General features: G+C 41.2%; 1 pseudogene across 1 annotated transcript; it reads right to left on the reverse strand.

The window, feature by feature from the left end:
• Window positions 1-3,246: 3,246 nt before the first annotated feature.
• LOC308438107 (calponin-3-like) lies at window positions 3,247-4,128 on the reverse strand (annotated as a pseudogene). The gene has a single exon. The product of its transcript is annotated as a calponin-3-like (transcript).
• Window positions 4,129-24,071: the final 19,943 nt, after the last annotated feature.

A 24,071-nucleotide genomic window follows, 5' to 3' on the forward strand; every position in this document is an offset into this window, starting at 1 on the left:
GGTGCCTGTTAAGAACTCTGCGAAGATAAAACGCATGCTCTGGTTGTGGAGGACGTTGCCTGTGTCCAAGGGCCATGGGGCATGTTTGGATAGTATCGCTGACATACCCCACCTTCCACAAGCTTCCCCCTCTGGCTCTTGCAGACCACACAGCCACACCGCTTAAATCTCTTTCTTGAAAGAGCCCATGGCAGGAGCACAGCTCATTAACTGACCCCTTGCACCCCACTGAGCTCCAAGCGGTGTACCCCAGAGGCTCTGGCTGCTTGCTGAGTTTGGGAGTGTGCAGTTTAACTCCAAGGGCACCTCTGGAACCCACCGCCATTCTTGCGGAGCTCCCTTTCAATCCCTGTCCGTGCCTGCGAGCCTTGTCCTGCTGCTCACTCCTCTTGGCCTTTACCTGTAGAGTATTGTTCCTCCAATCCTGCCTTACTTGCTGTTGTTCCATGCAAGTCTATGGTGGCAGTGCTCAGCCTTCCTAACATGCTGTGGTGACCCCAACCATGCAATTATCTCATGGCTACCTTAAGGACCACTGGCCTAGAGGGAGCTGATAGGCACACATCTTGTGTTTTTTTCTTATCCATCATTTACCTTCTTAACCACAAGGGCTGGTCTTCCTCTTTACTGGTTTGAAGAAAGCAAAAACTAAATGTCCAATGATTGCTATTTTAACAAAAGGTGATTTATTGCTCACTCCATAGTGAACTAGTCAGTTCAGGTTATCTGTGGGGTCTGTACTAGTTAGGTTTTGTTCAGTTATGTCATAGTTCAAATCTCAAAGCTCCTATGACTGATAAACTTGAAGACACACTTTTCACCTCATTATGTGTCAACTGGGATCATCTTCTGTGTGCCAGGATCATAGTACTTACTATTCTCACGGCTGTAATCAATGCCCCACAGAGGCAGCCTAGGGAACGGGGCATTATTTTGACTGACAGTTTGAGGGTGCAGTCCATCACGCAGGGGAAGGTGCGGCATTGTCACACTGTGTCTGCAGGCAGGAGTCAGTCTGCAGGCAGGAGTCTGAAAACAACACCACAGATGCACCTGGAGGTGTGTGTTTCCATGATTCTAATACAGTCAATGACAACAAAAATCAACCATTACCACCGTTATGATGCTCTCCTTTCAACCTTACACCTAAATACAGCACTGTATTAGCCAGGGCTCTGTAGAGTCACATTATAAAATGAATCTCTTTTTTTCATATCATATATATGAAATTGATATAATTGGAATGACTTATAGGCTGCAGTTCAGGTAAGTGGCTGGCTGTGAATGGAAAGTCCAAGAATCTAGTAGTTGCTCGGTTTACAAAGCTTGTCTTTATTTAGTATGTACTGGAAGACCAAAAAAGTAGGTTCCCATGCCAGTGAAGGAATGACTGCTAGCCAGGACGGGGAAAACTGGCAAAAAGCAAAAGCTTCCTTCTTCTGTATTCTTATGGAGACTTCTAGCAGGAGGTCATGGCCCAGATAAAAGGTATGTCTTCCCACCTCAAGATCTAAACTGAAGGCTTGTGTCTTCCAGCCTCATGATCCTGATCAAAGATGAGTGTCTTCCTACCTCAACAGTCTGGAGTAGAAGTGGATTTGCCCACTTCAAACCAAGCAGAAAACCCAGCGCAGGCAAGTTACAACCACTAGTAGCCATCACAGTAACTTGAAATAATAATCATCATTTCAGTTCTTCAAGCTGTCATTTCATAGTGCATTCAGCCCAATTTCAAAACTTGCCACCGACTCTTAGGATCCGACATTGTTCAAAATTTAAAGTTCAGACTCTCTACTGAGAGTCTGGGCAGTCGTTTAGCCATGAACACCAGAAAAAGTAGAAAACAAGGAGCTACTTCCAGTATACAGTGTCATGCAGAGAGCATTCCCACCTCAAAGGGGAGGGGTGGGAGCCCCACAAGGAAAAAAAAGATCAAAGAAAGACTAAAACCCCATAGGGGAAGCACCAAATTCTGAGCCTTATGTTTGGTGTTTGTGGCTCATGACAGAACAATCTGGGCCTCAGTCACCCTCAGCAGCCCTCCTTCTATCCCTCCTACCTCAGCACACAGAGCCTTCCTCTCAGGTCATGTCTGCTCTGTCCCTGAAGTTTTCCTTGGTGGATCCCATGGTTGTGACATCTCTAATATAATGAAGTCTCTTTTGAAACTTAGGATTCATTCACACAGCTTCGTGCAATGATTTCTCAGGATCTCCTGGAAGGGAACCCGGCTCCGACTTACATTGTCTGCTGCTGGAAAGACTACAAACATCTTCATTTTCCATTTTGTGTATCCATAAAATTAGCATAATGTGGACAGTGCCACCAAGTTCTACTTCCAGCCAGAGTCGCTATTCTTGGTCTACATCTGTAGTGGCCTTTGCACCGAGTGGTGGGTGCTCTGGGGACTCGTCAGTGGCATTCTCAGTTCAGGTTGTTTTCTCTCAAATGAATTTGCATTTTGGAAGATATGGGGTTTGATAGGTGGGGTCTCAGCCCCTTTTCCAGTGTTGCAGTGTAGAGCACTAGGTTTTCTTTTTCTTTTGAATGTTAAAAAAATATCTATTTATAAAACTACAATGGGATAAATTTATGCTGATAAATGCAGCAATAAATACAGTAGAAGGAAACAGCAAGTCTACAGTAATACATTGCCACACACGAAGTCTACAGGCACACCACCCAAACCTCGTCAACTTAGGGAAAGAACGAGAACACATGAAATCACGAATGCACACTCATCATGACTTTATCTAAAACTCAGCAGACAATACTGCCGACAAACATCCATGTGTCAGGTTCTAAAGCTGCATCTTAGATTTCGTTGGCAAAGTCCACATTTAGCAAATCAGCTTTTTAGTCTTCCACATACAAGCCAGATGCATACTACACTGTAAAAGAAAACAAAAGAAAAAAATAATTTCCTATTGTTTGAAAATACCAGTTTACGTGTAAGTGTAAAAAAATGCATTGATCTTCAACCAAAGAGCTGGCTGTCCTTGCACAGCTTCCTTGTCACCTCGTACGGAGTTACTACAGCTTCCTTGTCACCTCGTACGGAGTTACTGGTTATGCTGAAGGGTTTCCTCGCTCCAGCAGTAGGAGGCAGTTATTTAGAGATGAGGCAGGAGAAGGGGAAAGGAATGCACATAAGACGTTCTTTACAGGTACAATGAGCACAATAGTGTTTTAGGAAAACAAGAATTATTCAAGGCTAGCTTGGATCTCACTGGATAAAACAATGGACTAAACACTGTGCTCCTGTGTGTGACTCTCATAATCAATGCCCTGGTCATCACCATACTGGTACTCCTGAGGGTAGTCGTCTAGGTACTCGCCATGATACTTACCGGGGTATTCTGCCTGATAATCGCTATCACTGATTTCCTACCCTTTTGTTCCCGTGCCTGGGCTCCTGTTGTGAATGACAGGTTCTGTGGGTGCGACACAGTACTTGGGGTTATATGCTTGCTGCCCAAGCCCATACACGTGCAATCTTTTCTGGGAAGCAACCTTGCTGGCGCCCATCTGCAAGCTAATGGTGGTCTCGTCAAAGGGTTTGTCAGTCTGCATTTTGGGGTCATAAAAATGCCTCCGAGTGCCACAGGCTGTCGTACCCGCCTGGCTGGCACATTTGTTGGTTCCCATTTGTAAACCAATCACACTTTTGCCAGCCTTTAATTTGCCTTCATCAAAACGTCTTGTTTTTTCCAATGCCAATGTCAAGGGTTGTACGGAATCCTTTTGTTTTTGCTAGACCTGCTAGAGCCACCAGCGTAGTCTGAACCTGGGTCATGCCATTCTCAAAAAGGTCGTTTGCTTCAAATAGATCATGGGGCTTCATACCGTAAGCCTGCGTAGCTTTAATAAAGTTGCCGATATTCTGCTACTGCGGCCAGTTTAGTGAGGATTCATTGACTTTCTTCACAGAGCCTGGCTGTAGCTTGTTTATGAGTCCACAGAGGAGGATGCTATCCTTCAACCCCAGCTGGAAGTTGGTCTCAGCGCCCATGCTTGTCACCTCTTCTATCCAGTTGCGCACATCTTTCTCCTCCTCTGGTCATACTTGGATGTGATTTGTTGACCTCCGTGGAGGTCATAGGAAGGATCCTTGTTAAAGTGAGTCATGGCTGCGCTCAGACTCTGGGGTCAGTCACCCTCGGTGTCCCTGTCCTTAGCCCCAGCGACGGGCGTAGATGATGTTTTGAGGTTCGCTCGGACTTGAGTCCAGTGAAGGCTCTGGATGGATCTGGAGTGGGACTTGCTGCCCTGCTCACTCCGTACAGTCTCACTAGGTTTTCTTTTAATGGCGTTCATCTCTTTAGCTGTTGCTGCTCTCAGATTTCTTGTCTGCAACTTTAAGCTCCTTTTCCTCACCATCTTTCTGTTCATTTGTTGCTGTCCTTCACTGTAGACATGATAACAATAGTGAACAGAAACCATGGTACAGTCTGAATGTTACCATGACCTGAATTTCATGTTCCAATTAATTAATACACTACTATTAAACTCCTCTTCACTCAAGTTCTCAGGGCACGGGAAGATTACTTGCCAGAATGTAACACAAATGGCCTTAAGCTGTGCTCCCAACAGCGTCTCTGTTTTCCTCTGAAATCTCATGAGCTGGTATCCCAAACTACCACTAAGCAATTAGGTAAACTCGTTTTACAAACTCTAAACTCTTCTCAAGACCAGTCCTATCCCTTCTACAGATCAGTTGCAAAGGCTTACTATGAAGCACATGGTTGGTTTCAATATGACATTAACCCTACTTCTGGTACAAATTTACTCTATCTATCTATCTATCTATCTATCTATCTATCTATCTATCTATCTATCTACCTACCTACCTACCTACCTACCTACCTACCTATCCATCTATCTATCTATCTATCTACCTACCTACCTACCTACCTACCTACCTACCTACCTACCTACCTACCTATCTATCTATCTATCTATCTATCTATCTATCTATCTATCTATCTATCTATCTATCTATCTATCTATTTACGTATCCATTTATCTATCTATTATCTGTCTATCTTCTATTTATCTATATCTCTATTATCTATCTATCCATCTATTTATCATTTATTTATTTATTATTTATCAATCATTTATTATTTTTGTGACTTACAAAAGTAACTTAAGAAAGGAATTATTTGACTCACTGTACATCTTGGTTTGAATTCAGAAGGAAATGATTTCTGAAGGATGAGATAACCACATTATAACCACAGTCAGAAATTCAAGAGGGATGCTGTACTGAGTTTGTTTTCTCCTTTGGATTCTGTCTAGGACTCTAGGCCAGGGGATGGTGCTGCTCATACTCATGGTAGGACTTTTCATGCTCAGTTAAACTTTTCTGGAAACATCTAGAGGTATGTTTCCATGGTGATTCTAAATGCATTTTAGTTGACAATGAAGATTAACTACCACAGGGTCCAGATGGAAGGAAAACCATATTTGGGATATGCTGTTCTTATGACAGAGAAAGAACAAAAATGTGTATATACCTACAAAATGGTCCTAGAAATTCTTTTAGAGGTAGCATTTGTTTCTGGCATTTGCATTTAACTGAAGAAAGCAGACTGCAGTGTCAGGCCTGATGAAATGGACAGAGAAATATGGTCCTCTTCTAAAGGTGTCACTGCAAGTCATACAGCAGTGGGTGGGACTATATATAACCTTATTTCGGGGCTGGTGGATACTTCGGTGTGCTGCTGTGATACAGCATTGTTTCTCATTATTCACGGGATCTATATTTCTGAATTGACCTACTAGTATAATTTATATGCAATCTTGCTTCCATGCTAATTTACATATGTGCACAGAACTGTGGAGAGCTTTTTGGTGCCACTGGACAGTTGGCAGCAGGAATTTTGACATCACCAGGACAATTAGAAGTTAGTCAAGGCAGGAATCTGACTCTGGCCCTTGGCCTAGATTAAGTATATTTACATTTGTACCTCAGGGCAGGCTCAGCAGATGTAGGTGTGGCAGTTCCTTTGTCTCTTGGAAGCCTCCTTTGTCTCTGGTCTCCCCACCCAGCCCCCAGAAAGAGGTTTACAAGATTTCTGATCATTAACTTGCTTGTTCCCTGACTCAGAACTGATGTTATCTTTCTGATTGTAATTAAAGTGGTTTAAAAGAGGACTGTTATAATTTTGTCTTTTTGTCTCTCTTTTCTTTTAATCCTCACCCCTGCCCTGGGCAACCTATTGTTTGACTGAACAGATTTCTGAATGCCTGTCTCCACCAAGTTTGAGCAAGAAATTCTCTGTTTTGCTGTAGTTTCAGAGATGGCCACAGGATGAGGAAAGGGCTTGTTCAGCACAGGGCTAGAAGCTTGCACACTGAGCTCAGAGGATGGGGTTTGAGTTCCAAACTAGACATTCATAGGTGGGGTAGTTTCAGGAAATTTGCTTAACATTTCTGTACCATGTTTCCTTTTGTCAGGACAAAGAAACTGGAATCAACTAGAACATTTTTTTCTTTTGATTTTCAGTTGCAATCCATGTGAGACACGCACACAAACACACATAATACTTGTTTTAGTCATGTTTATATCACTCTAATAACATGTAAGAGGTAAGTCACAAAGAGGCAGTTAAGTGCTAACAAGTACACTTCTTGCTTTAGTCACACTTATGTTGCTATAATAAAATGTCGTTAAGTTATTAAAAGGAAAGTTTTTGTTAAACAAGTTTATAGAAGTTCCAGATTGTGAAGCCTCATTGCTTTTACCTCTGGTAAGCAGTCCAGATAGCAATGGTGGCAAACATATATCATAGCAAACTGTTCATCACCACCTGAGCCAAGAGGCAGAGAGAGACTACAAACTCACAGTATCTTTTGAGGTCATTCTCCAATGACTTTAGCATCTCCTACTAGGTCTTACCTTTTACTATCTCATCTCGAATTTTAGATGATCATGTCTTTAACATATGGACTTTGGGGGACATTTATTTAAACTATAGTCTCTTTGTTCATATATACGTAACTGACTGTCAGTTTATGGATGTGTATGTATATACACATGAAATACACAGATTTTCCCTAGGAGCAATGGTTTGGTGTTTACTCGCTCAGTGTTTACAAGGTTACAGTGATTTTACAGAACATTCTCTACCACAAGTTATGAGAATCAATTCTCTCTCTCTCTCTCTCTCTCTCTCTCTCTCTCTCTCTCTCTCTCTCTCTCTCTCTCTCTCAGGGACAGAGGAAAATCACCCAGGATGTAGAAACTTTGTTGAACATGTTAATTCTGAAAAATCAAGGACTCACACAAATGAAGAACTAGTGGTGAGCAAACACCAGCTTTTGATTGATAAAGATTGATAAAGACAGTAGTACAACAGAGTCCACATGACCTTATTTCCTGTCCATGATCTAGTCCCCTGGAAACTTTATTGTATAGAACAGACATGCTTTCCTAAGTCACTGCTGCCTATAAGATTTGGAGGAGAGCTAAACTACAAGGGACCAGAGACTTTCACTCAACACTTCTGATGATTTGTCTCCTCCCCAGTGAAGATTGTGGACAAATGACTTTCGTGCAAGGACCAGAACTCTTAGTCTCCCTCTGAGGGGGAATAATAGAGGGCAAGGAGACAGGAGTGTTTGAAAAAAGAATTTGTGTTTAAGGACAGCTGATGTGGGATGAGGTACTTCTACCCAGGACATCAGAAGGAGGTACAGACGTGGCTCACACATCAGAGGAAATGTGGATGCTCTGTTCTGCTCCAACTGAGGGCTGACTCGTATTCTGCTTTTTGATTACTAAATGACCTCACAGTCTGTTAGCCTTCTTCAGCTACTTGATCCTTATTGGTTGACTGTATAGAAAGAATCACATACTTGATGCTGCAAATAAAATTGCTCCTGGCTACTTACTCCTCAGTCAACTGGGACCTTCTAGGACTTCTCCAGTGGTGTTTCAGGAAGGGAGTGGGGATGCTGAGTGATGCTTAGTCCTCTAACAAAGAGAACTAGTTGATAATGGCAGTAGGTGCCACTGTGACCTCAGCAGGCATTCTATGCAAGCATGGAACTAGGTCACAAAGATTGACAAGCGTCATACAGGGAGCTGGCGGAGGAACAATTAATCTTTGTTCTTTACCATTTTTTGGAAGCTTTTCTTAGTAGATTTTCAAAGCTGAGAAGCAGAGATGTTTCCTTGGTTACAAAGTCTTACTTAGTAGGGCAAAAGTGAGGTGCATGTGCCACATGTAGATATTCCAGATACTGAATTGCAGCTGTGGACACCTCCGTGTCTTTGGCTGCCACGATGAAGTACCATAAACAGTGTTCCAGAGGCCGGAAGTTCAAGAGCAAGGTATTGCCATGGTCATGATCTCTTTGGAGGGGATAGTGGCCACTTAGCTTCTTATGGTTTCTGGCGGTTCCTGCTTGCAAAGTCATCATTCAATCTGTCCCTGTCTCCATGTGGTAGTCTCACCTATTTCTTGTTTGAATTTTTTCTTATAAATACAGAATTTACCTCATCCTTTTCTTCGCATCATGGTGAAAGAAGTATCTGAATAGTCCCTTTTTCTAAATAAATTCCCACCCACGTATTATTGATTCCAACTGTCAACTTGATAATACCTAGACTAACCTAAGAGATGGACCTTTGGGCCTGCCTATGGCCTATTATCTTGATTAAGACAATTAAATTAGAAAGATTCTCCCATTGTGGGTGGTATCATTACCTTGCCTAAAATTTGGGCTGTATATAAAGAGAATGTGATATAGTACTCGGTTCTAAATAGGATGTGTATATCACACCTGTTCCCTCAATACCCAGGGATCAATGTGGAAGAGGAAACAAAAATATTGGAACAATAAGAGGTGGTGGATAACCAAGAGAATAGTCTTTTCCAGACACCAAAGAGCAAATGCATCTATGAACTCACAGCAATTTTGACAATATATGTAAGACCTCCACAAGCTCAAGACAAACAAAATTCTAGAATGGTGGAGGAAAGGTGGACATGAAATTCTACCCCTAGCTGAGGAACACTTGATTTCTGCCAAGAAAGGGGAAGTCAATTTTCTTTAATGGTATGATTTCTGGGATACTGACCATACTTTAGGGTAAAATATGTATGCACAAGTAGTCAGCCAGCACAAACAATGAGGGAGAGAAAATGTAAGGAGACCGAGAGAGGCAGGTGAGAGGAAAGAGAGAAAGAAAAGGGAAGAAAGAGAGGATAGAGGAGATAGTAGGAGATAAAACTATGTAGGTGGGTGATAGAAAAGGGGGGAGGCTCTGTATGAATTTCTTCAAAACAAAACACCCCCCTCAAAAAAAAGGGACAAATCAAAACAAAGTACACACAAACACACACACACACACACACACACACACACACACACACACTCAAAACAACCAACCAAACAAACCCAAATCAAACCACAATAACACCCAAAAAAACAAAGCAAAAAGAGAAAGCACAAGCTTTTTCCTTCCTTTCTTCTTACTGATTGTAGATGTAATTTGTCAGATAGCCACTTCAAGTTCCTGCTGTGACTTCCTGACATAATGAACTGGACCCTCGAGATGTGAGCCAAAATAAACCATTTCTTCTTCAAGTTGCTTGCCAGATACTGTATCACAGAAGTGAGAAATGGAACTAAGATATGTATTCTAGACATAAAGGAATTTGGGGTGTAAGACTCAAATTGAGTCTTATCTATTTGAGGTTCCCATGAATGAGACGAGAGATCAGGAAATGATGCAAAAGCAAGAGGTTTATTTGTCTAGTGCACTGGGGTGGCCTACATCCACAGGAGAGGCGGCCCCAAAAGGCTGTTACAAACAGTTTTTATACTTTTGAGGGGCAAAAGTTACATCAGCAAGATTATAATTTAAATTCACTGGCTAAGCATACTGACCTTTAAACCTATTGGTTAGTGAGCATATGTGTCAGGATCCTAACTGGGAATCTCTAGAGGGTCAGATGGCTATCAGTCAGCACATTTTTATGATTCTCCTGAGAAATGTTTACTCAAGGAAGTCCCTTAGGCCAAGGCAGGGTGGGGCATGGGCCATTGTTTCTACACAGGTGGAGGGTAGATAATATTTTACTTCTTTCAGGGGGAAGAGAGTTTAGCCCAGTCCATCACTGTAAGTGCATGTCTCCGTGAAACACATCTGAGACAGGCTTTGTACATATTCCTTACTCCTTGTGAGTCCTGTTCTGTCTTAACTCAGACCTCATGCTTTTTACAGCACTTTATTTATAAACACTTTCATGATCCTTACCTCATCTGATTCTATCAACAATTCAAACATGCATTATTTTTTTCTCATCAACAGAACATCACTTTCTAAAAGCCATACAGCTTATGTGTAGCAAAAGAAAATCTAATTCTAGTTTGATTCACACAGTGCTTTAGTTATAAAAAGCAGCATATTTTTTTATTGTTTTTCAAACCTCCTAGGCCATTCAGGATGATAGAAAGAGTCCTAGTTAACTAATAAAAGTGGCAATGCTCTTTCTCTAGTCAGTCATCAGTCAATCAATCAATCAATCAATCAATCATCAATCATCATCAATCAGACATAAACTACTTAATGCTGACTACTTTCTGTGTTGGTGGTAGCTTACTGGGCTCCAAGGAAACAGAGGTCAGTGAAAGAAATTCTTTTAGAGCCCACTGTCTAGTGACACAGTATATATGCAAATAAATACACGGCTTAATAGCCACTTGTAATTCTGATAGCTGGAATCAGGGGAAGGGAGAGGTGACAGGATAGGAATCAATTTTAGATTGGGACCTGGGGGTCTGTCCAGGCTCTGAGAAGGTGACATTGAAACAGAGCAAAGGAAGAGAGGGCATGGAAGGTTCCAGGAATGTGAGAAAGGAGTTTGGTGGTTTTAGGGGACAGGAGAAGCTGATCCAGTTGGTAAGACAAGGAGAAATCACAAGACTTCTAAGAGTGTTATTTGTACATACAGCTGGGTGGAACTGAGGTTTAGGTTCTGGAAAGAGAAATAAGAGAAGAGGTGGAGTCCTCTGAAGAGGGAAGGGAAGGCAGAAGTCTTGGCTCCTTGCCGATTATGAGGCCTTTCAACCCATAGTAATGAGTTTCCTTCCTGTTGATGACTTACTTGCTCATGTTCATGTCATAGGTGAGAAACGGCCAATGGAATCAGGATATTGTTCTTACAGGTGATTATACACAGATGAGGGGACCTGTTCATGATCATGCCAGAGCTCTGCAGCCTCCTGACTGAGGGCACTGTATCTTAGAGCAGTTATATTGCTGTGATCAGCAGAAGTCACAGGCTCCAAACCTAGCAAATCCTACCATGTTCTCTACACACTTATATATGTGAGCAGACTTCAGGCAACCATCTTCAAGCATCTTGAAAACTGCCTAGTCCTGTAGGAGAGGTGGGGTGGGGTGTCTGAAGATGAAATCATATGTTTCTCACAAGAGGGCTGGGGAAATCTGACTGTAAGAGATGCTTTTGATTGCTTTCTTGTGTTGCTCCTGGGACACTGACCAGCAAAGACATCAGTGTGTGCTTTCTCATTGTGACTGGGGACAGTGACAAACCTTTCAGCTGGGTTGGTATGGGAGTGTAAAGATTAGAGATGAGAAAACATGACTAAGAATACCATTGAGTTATTGTCATTGTTCTTGTTATTATTTATTGATATCTCAATCCAAGGAGCCATAAATTGTGTATGTGTATGTGTGTGTATGTGTATGTGTGTGTGTATTTGTGTGTGTGTATGTATGTGTATATGTATATGTGTATGTATGTATGTATGTGTGTGTATGTGTGTATGTGTGTGTATGTGTGTGTGTATGTGTATGTGTGTGTATGTATGTGTATGTATGTATCTATGTGTATGTGTGTGTATGTGTGTGTATGTATGTGTGTGTATGTGTGTGTATGTATGTGTGTGTATGTATGTATGTGTATGTATGTGTGTGTATTTGTGTGTGTATGTGTGTATATGTATGTGTGTGTATGTGTATGTGTGTGTATTTGTGTGTGTATGTATGTGTATGTGTGTGTATGTGTGTGTATGTATGTGTGTGTGTATGTGTATGTGTGTGTGTATTTGTGTATGTGTATGTATGTGTATGTGTGTGTATGTGCGTGTATGTATGTGTATGTGTGTGTATGTGTGTATGTGTCTGTGTATGTGTGTGTGTATTTGTGTGTGTGTATGTATGTGTGTGTATGTGTGTGTATGTTTATGAGTATATGGAAATACAGAAAGTGAGAAGCCACTGTCTTGGGAACTTTCTTAGAATACCATCAGAGAATCAAGCATTTTTATGTCTCAGGCAGTCAGTGTGTCGTGTCTGGGATAATATCTCAACCTTCAATCTCCTCAGTGAAGGAGAAGATATACTTTCACAGACAGGAAATCATGGGTCGCAGAGCAGAAGTGAGACTCTTATTCACCTTACCCAACTCTCTCACAGTGTTGTAATGACCATGTGGTTGCTCTCCTCCTCTTGGGGTTGGACTCCAAACTGCTGAAGGTCCTGCCTTTTCTAGGTTCCCCACATGTTTTATGCTGGGCCTAGCACTTAGTAGGTGTTTCACATACTCTTTTTTTTTTTTTTTAACAAAGTGCATGACCTGTAAGTGTGTACACTCCCATGAATATTTCCAAAAAAAAAAAAAAAAAAAAAAAAAAGAAAGAAAGTTTTATCACTAGGACTCAGACTAGGAAGTGAAATTATCAGTTTCCCAGATTTGATAATACCTTAGTCTGGCCACCAAACTTTTCTCTCATTTTACTTGTGAAAACTACAGTACTGACCTCCAGCTATGAAGGTTATCTTTCAACTTTGTATGGATGAAGTCTCTGTCTCTCTGTCTCTCTGTCTCCATCTCTCTTACACACACACTCATACACATACACCCACACAGGCACACACTCATAAACACACACAGTTGTGACAGCTTGTCTAGTCTCACTGCTATAGTGATTTATTGCACAGGCCACAACATATCTGCCTGTTGCACTCATTAGAACTGTTACTGGTTCTTGGTTACTACTGTACTGGCTGATTTTGTGTGTCAACTTGACACAAGCTAGAGTTATCACAGAGAAAGAGTCCTCCTTTGAGAAAATACCTTCGTGAGATCCAGCTGTAAGGGCTCATTGTGGGTGGTGCCATCCCTGGGCTGGTAGTCCTGGGTTCTATAAGAAAGCAAGCCAGAGGAAGCAAGCCAGTAAGTAACATCCCTCCATGGGCTCCGCATCAGCTCCTGCTTCTAAGTTTCTTCTCTCTGTGGGATCCTGTCCTGTCTTCCTTTGGTGATGAACAGCAATGTGGAAGTGTAAGCTGAATAAACCCTTTCTACCCAACTTGGTTCTTGGTCATGATGTTTTGTGAGGGAATAGAAATCCTGACTAAGACAGTTACTATATATATTAATAACATATATACTTACATACATAATATTATAAACTATATTAATATACATAATATTTTAATTGTTTATTATATTTTATACCTGTCTAGATCAGCTTGAGACTTTTCTAATAAAGGTCTTCAGGTGCAAATACTTAGCCATTATTTGATGAGAGAATGACTTATTACTTGAAGAAGTCACTGATAAAGTGCTCCCAAGTGAAGACCCAAATCCTTCATGAAACAGGAAGTTTAGGAGAGTCTGAGAGAAGTTGAGTAGGAGAAGTCTTTAGTGAGGGAGGAGGAGAGCTGCAGTGTGTCCACATGAAGGTCATGTCCTGGAGAGGAAATGGACAGGAGCGGAAATGGGGTCAGGGGTTAAACGCAAAGCTAAAATTTGGATGGCATTAGTGTGGGTATTCTTCTGACAGATGGAAGGGAGCTGTAGTTGCTTTTGAAATTTAGAATGATGTTTTTTTTTTACCTCTTTAATTTTTAAAAAGGAACTTAAATTGTGCTTGCCTAGGAGATCTTGGGGGAAAATGACAGCATCTTGGAGCTGGGTCAAAAGGCAGCTGCATAGGTTCATTTGTATGTTAATGAGGTTTCCGGTGGGACAGAAAAGACCAGCAGGGAGAGACTTGGGAAGAACACCAAGCAGTTGTTGGCAAAAAAAAACAAGGCCAGGAAGAGGCACCTAACCATGGCTGTGGAAGTGGGGTTTGCAAAAAAACAAAACAAAACAAACAAACAAACAAAAAGCACAAAGCAGATGGGGAAGTGGACCCAGGAATGTGAGTCACTGGGGTGGGGGGGAGCTTGTTCTCCTAAAGGTTTCATTTCCTCCATGACATGAGATAATCTGTCAGTCAGGGAGTGCTGGCGAGTTCCTGGAGGACCCAGAGTCAGGTATGACAAGTGTATTCTGGAAAAGAGCAGAAAACTGTGAAGAGAGAGCCTCAGAGTCAACCCCAACCCTTTGCCATCACTGCTTGACAAAGCTTCAGCTTCCTCTCTGATCCCCATGGCATTCCCAGCATTCATAATGTACAAAGTTCCTGCTCTCCTGCATGTTTGCAGTGTGGGGACAGCTGCGTTCCTGCTGTGTCTGTTTTATTGTTCTTTTCAAATAATCAGTTTTTGGCTTTCCTTATCCAATTTAAAAGCATTTCCTCTTATCTTTATTATAGATTTCCCTCTGTGTTCTTTGGATTTATCTTGTTCTTTCCCAAAGTGATTACAAATTTAGTTCCTTAACTTTCAATCTTTGTTCTTTTTCTAATGTAATATTAAAGACTGTAATTTCTGTCTAAATATCATATCAGGTGAATTTGTGTCTTTATAATCATCTAGTTCAAAATATTTTCTAATTTCCATTTTGATTCATCCTTTGATCTTTACAAACATGGTAAAGATCACAGAATATGATTTCATTTGCTATTTATTTATTTATTTATTTATTTATTTATTTATTTATTTATTTATACATGAGTTTTACTGTGCTTGAAAGTACTTGGTCATTCATTAGTTGGCTCTCTCTTTCGGATTTTTTTTCCTCCCTCCTTCCATTTTTAATTACCTCTCTTTCTCTTTCTCATGAGCATTCACAGGCTTGGCACACATGATCAGATGACATGCCAGAGTCAGTTCTCTCTCTCCCCTGCGCTGGTCTCAGGGATGGAACTCTGTTTGGCAGGCTTGGCAGCAAGCACCTCTCCTCACTGAGCCGTCTCACTGGCCCCTTTCTTTATCTGATGTTAGCTCACATTGAAGATCCAAAACAGTGTCATGTGAGCCAAACTGTTGCCTGTATCAACTATTCTTATGTTGCTGTGAGCAAATACCTTACAGAAGCAGCTTGAGAGAGGAGAGATTTATTTTGTCTCATGGATCAGGGACTGTCTTTCATTATGGCACAGAAGGGACACAGATGGGGTCACCTGCAGCCATTGTAAAAGGAAGTAAGATAAAGACTTCTCACATGGCAACAATCAGGAAGCAAAGATCCAGGACAGAAGGGGAGTGGCCTACAACCCATAAGGCCTACCGCAAGATGCTAAGCCTGTCAGTTAGGCTCTGTGCACTTCTCCAGTTGTGACTTGTGTTTTAGAAGCTATGCACCACCATCATTATGTCATTGGATGGGGACAAAGCATTCAAACACATGACCCTATGGGAGGAAATTCATAGTACAGTCATGCCTGTTTTGCCTTTTAACTGTCTATTTTATACATTGTTTTAACTTTCAAAAGTATAACGTATTTTCATTATATTTTCCCCTCCTTTTAGATCCTCCCATACCTCTACCTGTCCAATGTCATAGTCTTTCTGCTCTCATTCTCTAAGAAAAAATATAAAAAATCAAAACAAATAAACAAACAGGAAAACTGAAGAAAGAAGTGCTTCCCCACAAATAGAGTGATCTTTTTCTTGACCAACTACTCCTGGCCTGGAGTATTGGTTGGCACACCCCATATCACTCCACTGGAGAAAAGGGACTTCCTCTTCCTTAGCAGGTGTCAGTCACAACAAAGTGGAACTTTGTATCCACTCTCATTTTCAGTGCTTTGATTTTGTCTGTTTTGAACCATGTTGGTCTTGTGTGGACTGTCTTGGTGAGTTCTTGAGATACTGAATCAGGACCTCATGTTTGCAAGGTGAGAACTTTAACAATAGAGTTATCTTCCAAACTTTGATGACATTTTCTTTAGTCTCTCTCTTTTTTCCTCTTCTTATCACTTGGGAGAGATTTTTCTATTTCTGATATACTGATACTTTCAGTTCTGGCCTATATTTTGACTACACAAGGACTGAAATTATACATAAATACTCCTGAAAGAAGAAGGACCCTTGCTACCTTTACCCCAGGCCTTTTTACTTTGTTTACATTTTGATTGCTTTTATTTACAATGGAACTTATTTTTAGCCCAAGAGAATCAACAGAGCTTTATTAGTTAATTAGTTCTTAATCTACTTATTCAGGTTGGTCTGGATTTGTCCAGTGTTTGAAAGATCAGTTTTCTCATTCTTTCTAGAACCTTCTTTCTGATACAAATTTTCTTCTGGAGGAAATATAGTTAGCATATAATTTTCTCAGCACAAATCTGTTCATGATAATTGTTTAGAGGTGGGTATCTTTAAAAAGTCCTGAGGAGTAGACATCTCCTTGTATCTTGTTATTGCCTTTCCTAGGCAGACTTCCCATGCATAGTAGAGGCACCGATGTTTTCAGACCACATCTGATTTGTAGATGCTAGAAAATCTGCTGGGATAGATGGTTGCAGTTTAAGTGCAAAGGTAGTCTCTTGGCAGGAAGTCTTCTTCCCTTGATGGCAGCTGTGTTCTCTTAAGGATACCCACTGATTGGATGAGACCCATTCTCATACTGGAGGGAAATAGTGTCTACTGATTTTAATGTTCATCTGCAAAATACCTACAGATTGATGTTTAATAAAACATTTGGGGATTGTGGACAGAGTTGGCTGGTAAAATTAAACCAGTGGAAGTTCAAATGAAGGAACTTGGGTGAGTCTGTGACTGGCTTGAAACCTTTAAGTGAGAGGTGCAGTTAATCTTCATGTGAGAAGCAGAGAGGGAAACATTAACTGGTACTTCCACTGAGACTTGGGCTGAAGGGAGAGGAAAAAGCTCTCCTAACTTTCATTGGCTTTCGTTTTCCCACCAACAGAGTCATTCAGGATGGATGTTGCCTCTCTATATGGAGAAAATGGTACTACATGGGCAGCAGGGAGCCAGGTTAGGGTTTCTTTTGCAAACAAGCCTTTTTATTGCTACTTAGAGAAACTCTTAATAATAACCATGGCTGGCACAGAGTTGATGAGAGACTAGGGAAGGAAGAAGTGATGGCTAAGGGTAGCAGAACTCAACAATTCCAGAACAGCTCATTCAAAGTCATCAGCATGGGGTTTCTGTACAGACTCATGATATAACCCTGTGTGTGTGGAACATGGACACAGATGGGAGGTCTCTTTAAGCCTATTTGAGCATCTGTGACAGGAGAGAAACTGGCTTGTAATAGTCTTTGGAAGGAGAAGGGTAGTTCATCTTTCCAGGAGGCAGGATGGTTTATGATGCCTATAGAATTGAACAGGAAGGTGATGGCTCTGGTTATATTCTGGGTCACCTTAGAGCAAGGTGCAGAGGTTGTTTCTCTGCATGCAGAAGACTTTAGACAAGTCTCAGCCTCTAAATTTACATTTCGGATTCCTGCTCTCTTTGACAGGCAGTGACCTCTCTACAGATCTTGAATTCTCACTCTCCCATCACTGCTTAGACTCATAACCTCTGAGAATCAATCTTTAATTAGGCATAGTTGGAGAATCCCCAGATGACCCTTTATTTGCTCAAGCTCAGGCCTTTTCTCTTTCTCTTCTCTTTCCTTCTTTAACATTCAACAATGTAACCCAGCCTTTCCCTGGTTCATGGTCACCACACCCCAGTGGTTCTCTGAGCTCTTTTCACTTTAAGGATAGAGACTGGTCAAAGAGCTCATGGAAATATCTAAAAACTGGGAGGATCAAATGAGCTGGGGGAATTTGGGAGTTTTACGATGGGTGGGGATTCAGGTCCTAGGATGTAACTTGTGGCAAATCTAGACAGGACTTAGGTTTTGGGCTTTGAGCCTTGGCAGGGGTCCCAGAAATTAAGCCTGAAGCAATCTCTTAACAGGAATCCATCAGAAGAACCACACCAATGTCAATAGGATTTTTTCTTGGGTGCTAGGAACATAAGACTCTGGGGATCCTCCTGTGACTCCAAAGGCGAAGCCTTATAAGGAGTTCCCACTGGGTACTGGGATTGTGATCCTTACCATCCAGTAAGAAATAACTTAAAGGAGATTAAAACTGGATTTAGGAACATGACATTTCTTGTACCACACAGTTAAAATGTTGGTGATTTACTTTCAACCACTCAAGCATCAAAGTATATTTTCCCATAGGCACCAGTTAGCTTAAACCACACCCTGGGTACCATTAGTTATCATCAATCAGGAATTCACTTCCCAGGACTGGACAGCAGGCAACCTTATTGGAATGGAATGGAATTCTGGGAACTGCTTTGTGTCCTTTGTTTCTTTTTCCTTCATTAATACTAGTGATCTTGCTAATTAGTGCAACGAGTTAAGAAATGGGTTTTCATTGGTGATATATGTGGCCTATTAATTAGTGTAATGAATGTTAAGAAGTTATGTTTACTAGTAAAATTGGTATTTCTCACACATTGTGAATTGAGTTAAACATTTCAGAGAAAACCTTCAACTTGCAAGTATAAGGTCCAAGAACCTGGCAAACCCTGGAGCCCATGTCTTCAGTGTTTGTGCCTAGGGCTTGATGTCAGAAGGTTCCTTACACAACCAGGATTCTGGCTGCCTGATGCCAATCAGAAGGGCAACTTAATTCTGACCAACGAAATATTATTTTGCTATGCAAAGTGGCTGTGTGATGAACAGAGGCAACTGTGTATTCACTGAGACTATGGACCAAGTTTCATGGATTGTTTTTGTCTTGTATTAGTAGATGCTTGCCTAATGGATCATTGTTCATGTATGATGCTCTTCAAGGTAACAATGCAGGGAGAAGAGGGAGAAGGAGAGGAAGAAAGAGCAGGAGAGGGTGAGGAAAGGGGAAGAAGGAATATCAGGTTAAGTTACTTTCTGTCTAGATTCAGGGCCTAGCCAAGTCAACACATAAAACCAATTATCACACGCACCATGATTTGAGTCTTGTTTTCCTGTAGGAAATTAACTTCCTTGTAGGAGAGTGACTTAACTCACCTTAACCCTTAACTTTTAGCAGCTTATGACCCACCCTTATCTATCAAAATAGACCTAATAGCTAGGAGTTTTCAAATTAGCTTACAACATCCAGGGAGTAAAGCACATGGCCATGTTTAGTCATGACTTCATTCAGTCTCTGCACCTATCTCACCTACCAGTTTAAAACCTGAGGCCCCGGCACTTGTGATGCCCTTAAGTAAGTTAGGTAATCCTTAGCAACCAGCGAGAGGACTCTTTCCATGATGCCAGGCTGCTTGGCATATTTATGCTTTCCTGTCCTGAAGAGATGAACAAAAGGATACAAAGGCTGAAAAAGAGAAGGAACTCTGCCTGATTTTACTGCTCAGTGGACACTTGTTGGCTCTTCCTGTGCTGAAGACCTTACTGGGGCAGACATAAGTGACTGACTTTGGGTAGCTTTCAAAGGTCTCCGGAAGTTGAGCAGATGGTTTTTCTACTTAGGTTTTCCTGATGTGCTGGGGAGGTTGGCAGTCATAGTCTTCTGAACTTGCCTCATATAGGCCAGATGGGAAACAGTTTGACCTTGTGGGTTGTTGTAACTGCTCAAGTTTGCCTTTGGGCCTTGTGAGGGAAAGCATCTATAGATGCCATGTAAGCTAGTGAGCACATTATGTATGTTCCAGACCAACTTTAGTAACAAAATGGACACTGAATATTGTATAGTTTCCATGTGTCACAATGTAAGTAACTGTATGCTAACTTTGTTTTCCTGATGGTGATTTTAAAATGCAAAAATTACTCTTTGTGGTCTAGTCTAATAGACACAGGCCAGATTTGCTGAATAAACCAAGGCTTTCTGTCTTCTTCTCTGTTCTTTTGGAGTGTGATCAAAATGTCCTTGTCACAGATAGCTTTTTCTTAGTGACTTATTTCAAGTTGAAAATTAAATTACTTAATTCAGTGACCTGTTCCAGTAGCTAAAGGCATAAGTTTGCCTGGAAAGGTGGACGATCTGTGGCTGCTGTTGTCATAATCGCCAGGTTTCTCTGGGAAATGAGGAAGCCGAAGGGATGCCACTCCGAAGTGTACAGCTTTGGAACATTGATTATTTTGAGCCGAAGATACATGAAATGTGGTACAGACATAGAGGGCTTTCTCTGCCTAACTGCTTCTCCTGCCTGAGGACAGATGGTTCACTGGAACTCTGTTGTCCTCAGCCTCAGGCCTGGGAGGGTCATCAGCAAGCCCATGTCCCAGGAGATAGAAACAAAAATCAGTATCACAACAAGCGGCCATACCCATCACACCATCTATACTCCCAAGGGCCTCTCTCCAAAGAACCCTAATTTCTCCCTTCGTTTCTTATGTCACCTCTACTCTATTTCAAGCTATTAAGTCTCACCATTCTTTTAGACATCTACATTTCCTCCATGATATTTGTACATGTTTGCATGTTAATTTGCCTGTGGTCAGTTTATAATTGAATCAGTTATGGCACCTTAGGGACAAAGAGGAATTTTTTTTCTCCAAACTTGACTCTGTTAGGAAGGAGGTTTTAGTCATGGAGCAGGGTAATACAGGAAGAGAGCAATAGAGCCAGAAAATGTCTTATATTGCTTCTTCTTATTTGAATAACTTATTCATTCATTCAACACATACTTATCAAATGATCTCCAGGTTAAACATCTCTGCTTGAAAGGGACAGGGTCTTGCCTATAACAATTTCTAGAATAACCTTTCCTTGTATCTTGGGGCTGCCCAGCTCTCATGCCTTTAGACAGCGCTGTTTATCTTACTAAACTCAGAGCAGGTTCAGGCCCTTGGATAGTTCTTCTTGTTCTTTCCCCCTAGACAGTAAATTAGCTCCTCTCCTGGACCATCTAAGTTCATCATCCCTACATGTCTGCTCCTGTTTTATTGATCAGTGCATCCAGTTTCTCTCAATTTGTTTCACATTCCAGATAGTATATTGAGGCCTCGTTAGATGCTATTTGTAGGCTTAGAGCCTAAAGCACAGTAGGTGTTCAGAAAACATGTGTTGTATTCATTTAACAGTTAGGCTTCAGTTCCTACACTGTGCCAGATATATTGTTCAATACTGGGAACAAAATAGGCAGATATCCTCACCACCAACCAGCTTCTCACCTTCTGATAGCAAAGTAAATAAGAAAAATACATCGAAAGGTAGCAAGTGTGGAGCAGAAAAGTAAATCAGAGAGATAACCTTGGGGAGTGTGCCTGGGGCTACAGTTAGAAACAGGATGAAAGGCTGTATAGGAGAGCCCAGTTTCTGTCTGAGGTAGTAGGGAAAACACTTATCAAAGTCCAAAAAGCTTATTGTTTCTGGAATGTTCCAGACACAGCAGGATGATCACTGAGGCTAGAGATGAGTAAGAAAAGAAAAAGAGTGTTCCATTACATGGTGTTGAGAGATGCAGAACCCATCTTCCTTTTGAAGACTAAAGGCAGACTGAGATCGGAGAGGGGAATAGATTCTCTAGGAGCACACAGCCCAGCTCACTAGGGTATATGGTCTGGAGCCATGGGCAGGACCCTGATACATGCTGGAGAGTTCTGTGGAGGCATCTCTGACAGGTTAAGGCCCCCAAGTGTTTGTTGCTCTGGCAGAAAAGACAAAGTCTTCATGGCCTTGTAAGAGCTTTGTCTCTATGTCCTATCCTGAGTAAAAAGAGGACAGGATTCAGTCAGACACTGTGTCCAGGGAGAAAATGTCTATCTGAGACTTTAGGACCAGAGACTTTGAAGCTGCTGTATTTCTGCCTCAGCAGGATGTTTTCTTGTTCTGAAACATTTTAATGGATGACAAGGGATGGCCCCAGGTGTATTCCAGAGCAAGAGTCTTTGCTAAAGTGGTTCCACAGATACTTTCTTTCAAAGCCAGGGACTGCCCTGAGGGGTAAAGGCATTCAGAGAATGTTTTATATTTGCAGAATGTTGCCCTGACACATTGTCATTTGTTTCTTTCATCTGAGATTGGAGAGTTTCTCAGATGAATGATGTGTTTCAATGTTTCAAAGGACAGGGAGGGGCGAAGGACAGGACGGGATGAGGTCACAGTGGGCATCTCTGTGCTTAGAGGAATTATTGTCATCATCATCACTACTACCACAATTACTACCACCACCTTAGCTTTTATGAACTACAGAAAAGTATAAGGCATGGCTTCTGCTTATGAGAAATTTAAAATCTAGTTGGGTAGACAAATTCACTGATTCATCCATTTAGTCACATATGCGTTCACCCTGTAAGTTGTTGCTTTGTCATACACACGATAATTATTGCATTTCCATATGAAAATTCCTACAGTTAAAACATGGCTCTTGCCTGTAAGAAATGTATCTAAGTGTGAGGGTGTGAGTGAGACCCTGTAAAGAAAACAAGTCACAGAAGATGCTCAGATCAAGAAAGGGAACAATGTCATGCAGTGTCCAAACTTTCCATGCTAAATGATACATTACTGATTGATGAATGTGTCACTGAAGAAATTAAGATGGAAGTAAATTAGAACTGAATGAAAATGAAAGTAAAAGACATAAAAACCTCCATGATACAGTGAAAGTAATGCTAAGAGGGAGTGTCAGCTATAAGAACCTGCAGCAACCATTCGAATTAAGTATATCAATAAATGTCATTTATCACATCAATAGATTCAAAGAAATAACAGGATAATATCAATAGACGGAAAAAAGCCAAAGTCTCTTCCTGTCAAAATTCCTGGAGACATTAGGAGTGAATATTTCTCAACACAATAAAGGCTGTATATAACAAATCTGTATCCACCATCATGGTATATGGAAAAAACTTAAAGCATTCCTACTAAGATGAGGAACTCCTACTACATTCATTTAATGAAGTCCTTAAGGTCTTATTCAGGTGCAATGCAAGAGGAGAAAAAAAATGAAAGAAAAGGGTCAAAGTTTTTCTTGAAGATGTGATTCTACACAATGGACCTTAGAACCTCATCAGAAAATGCCTCAGGCTAATAATGTTTTCAACCAATTGGGAGGCAGCAAACACACCCAAATCAGTAGCACTCTCATACACCAGCGACAAATACACTCAGACACAGAAATCAGAGGAGTGGTCTTATTTCCAAGAGCTGCAAAAATACATTGAAATAGACCTACACAATAGCCCTGTTAAAATATTGAAGATATCAAAAAGTGGAACGATCTACATGCTAATGGACTGGTAGAATTGATAATGTGAAAACTGCCATCTACCAAAAGCAATCTACAAATTCAGTACAATCCCAAAGCCATTTTTCATGCAAAGTGAAAAGCAATATTAAAAATCATATGAAAACACAAAACCCCAGAGAGCTAATGTAACTGTGGGCAATAAAAACACAGCTGGGGATGTCAAGTTCTGTCACAGAGTCATTATACCGAAACCTGCATGGTACAGACATAAAACCCGACATCATGACCAGTGCACTAGAATTGAGGACCCAGATATAAGTTCGTTCACCTATAGTCACCTGATATTTTATGGGTATTTGCTTGTAGGAAACACAACATTTTTGATAAATGATGCTGGGAAAATGATGTCTACACATAGAAGAGTGAAACTGATTCTTCTTTCCCACTCTACAAAACCAAGTTCTGAATGGATCAAAGACCTCAGTGTTAGACCCCATACTCTGAAACTTTGAGAGAAAAGGGCAGAGGTGTATGTCAAGATACCAGTTCAGGTATGAACTTCCTAATAAATTCATAAATTAAAATGATAAAGCTGTGGTTGAGTCTACAGTTGTTGCTGGCCTTTCTGCGAAACCAAGTGAGTGTGTCCTTGACTCAAGAAGGTTGGGATACCCTCTAGCACATCATGTCAAGGAAAGAGGACTGATGGTTGGGGTTTGGGAGCTGTGAATAATCAGAAGGAGGTAAA

Source organism: Micromys minutus, assembly GCF_963924665.1.
Source record: "Micromys minutus genome assembly, chromosome: 27".
Taxonomy (NCBI): domain Eukaryota; kingdom Metazoa; phylum Chordata; class Mammalia; order Rodentia; family Muridae; genus Micromys; species Micromys minutus.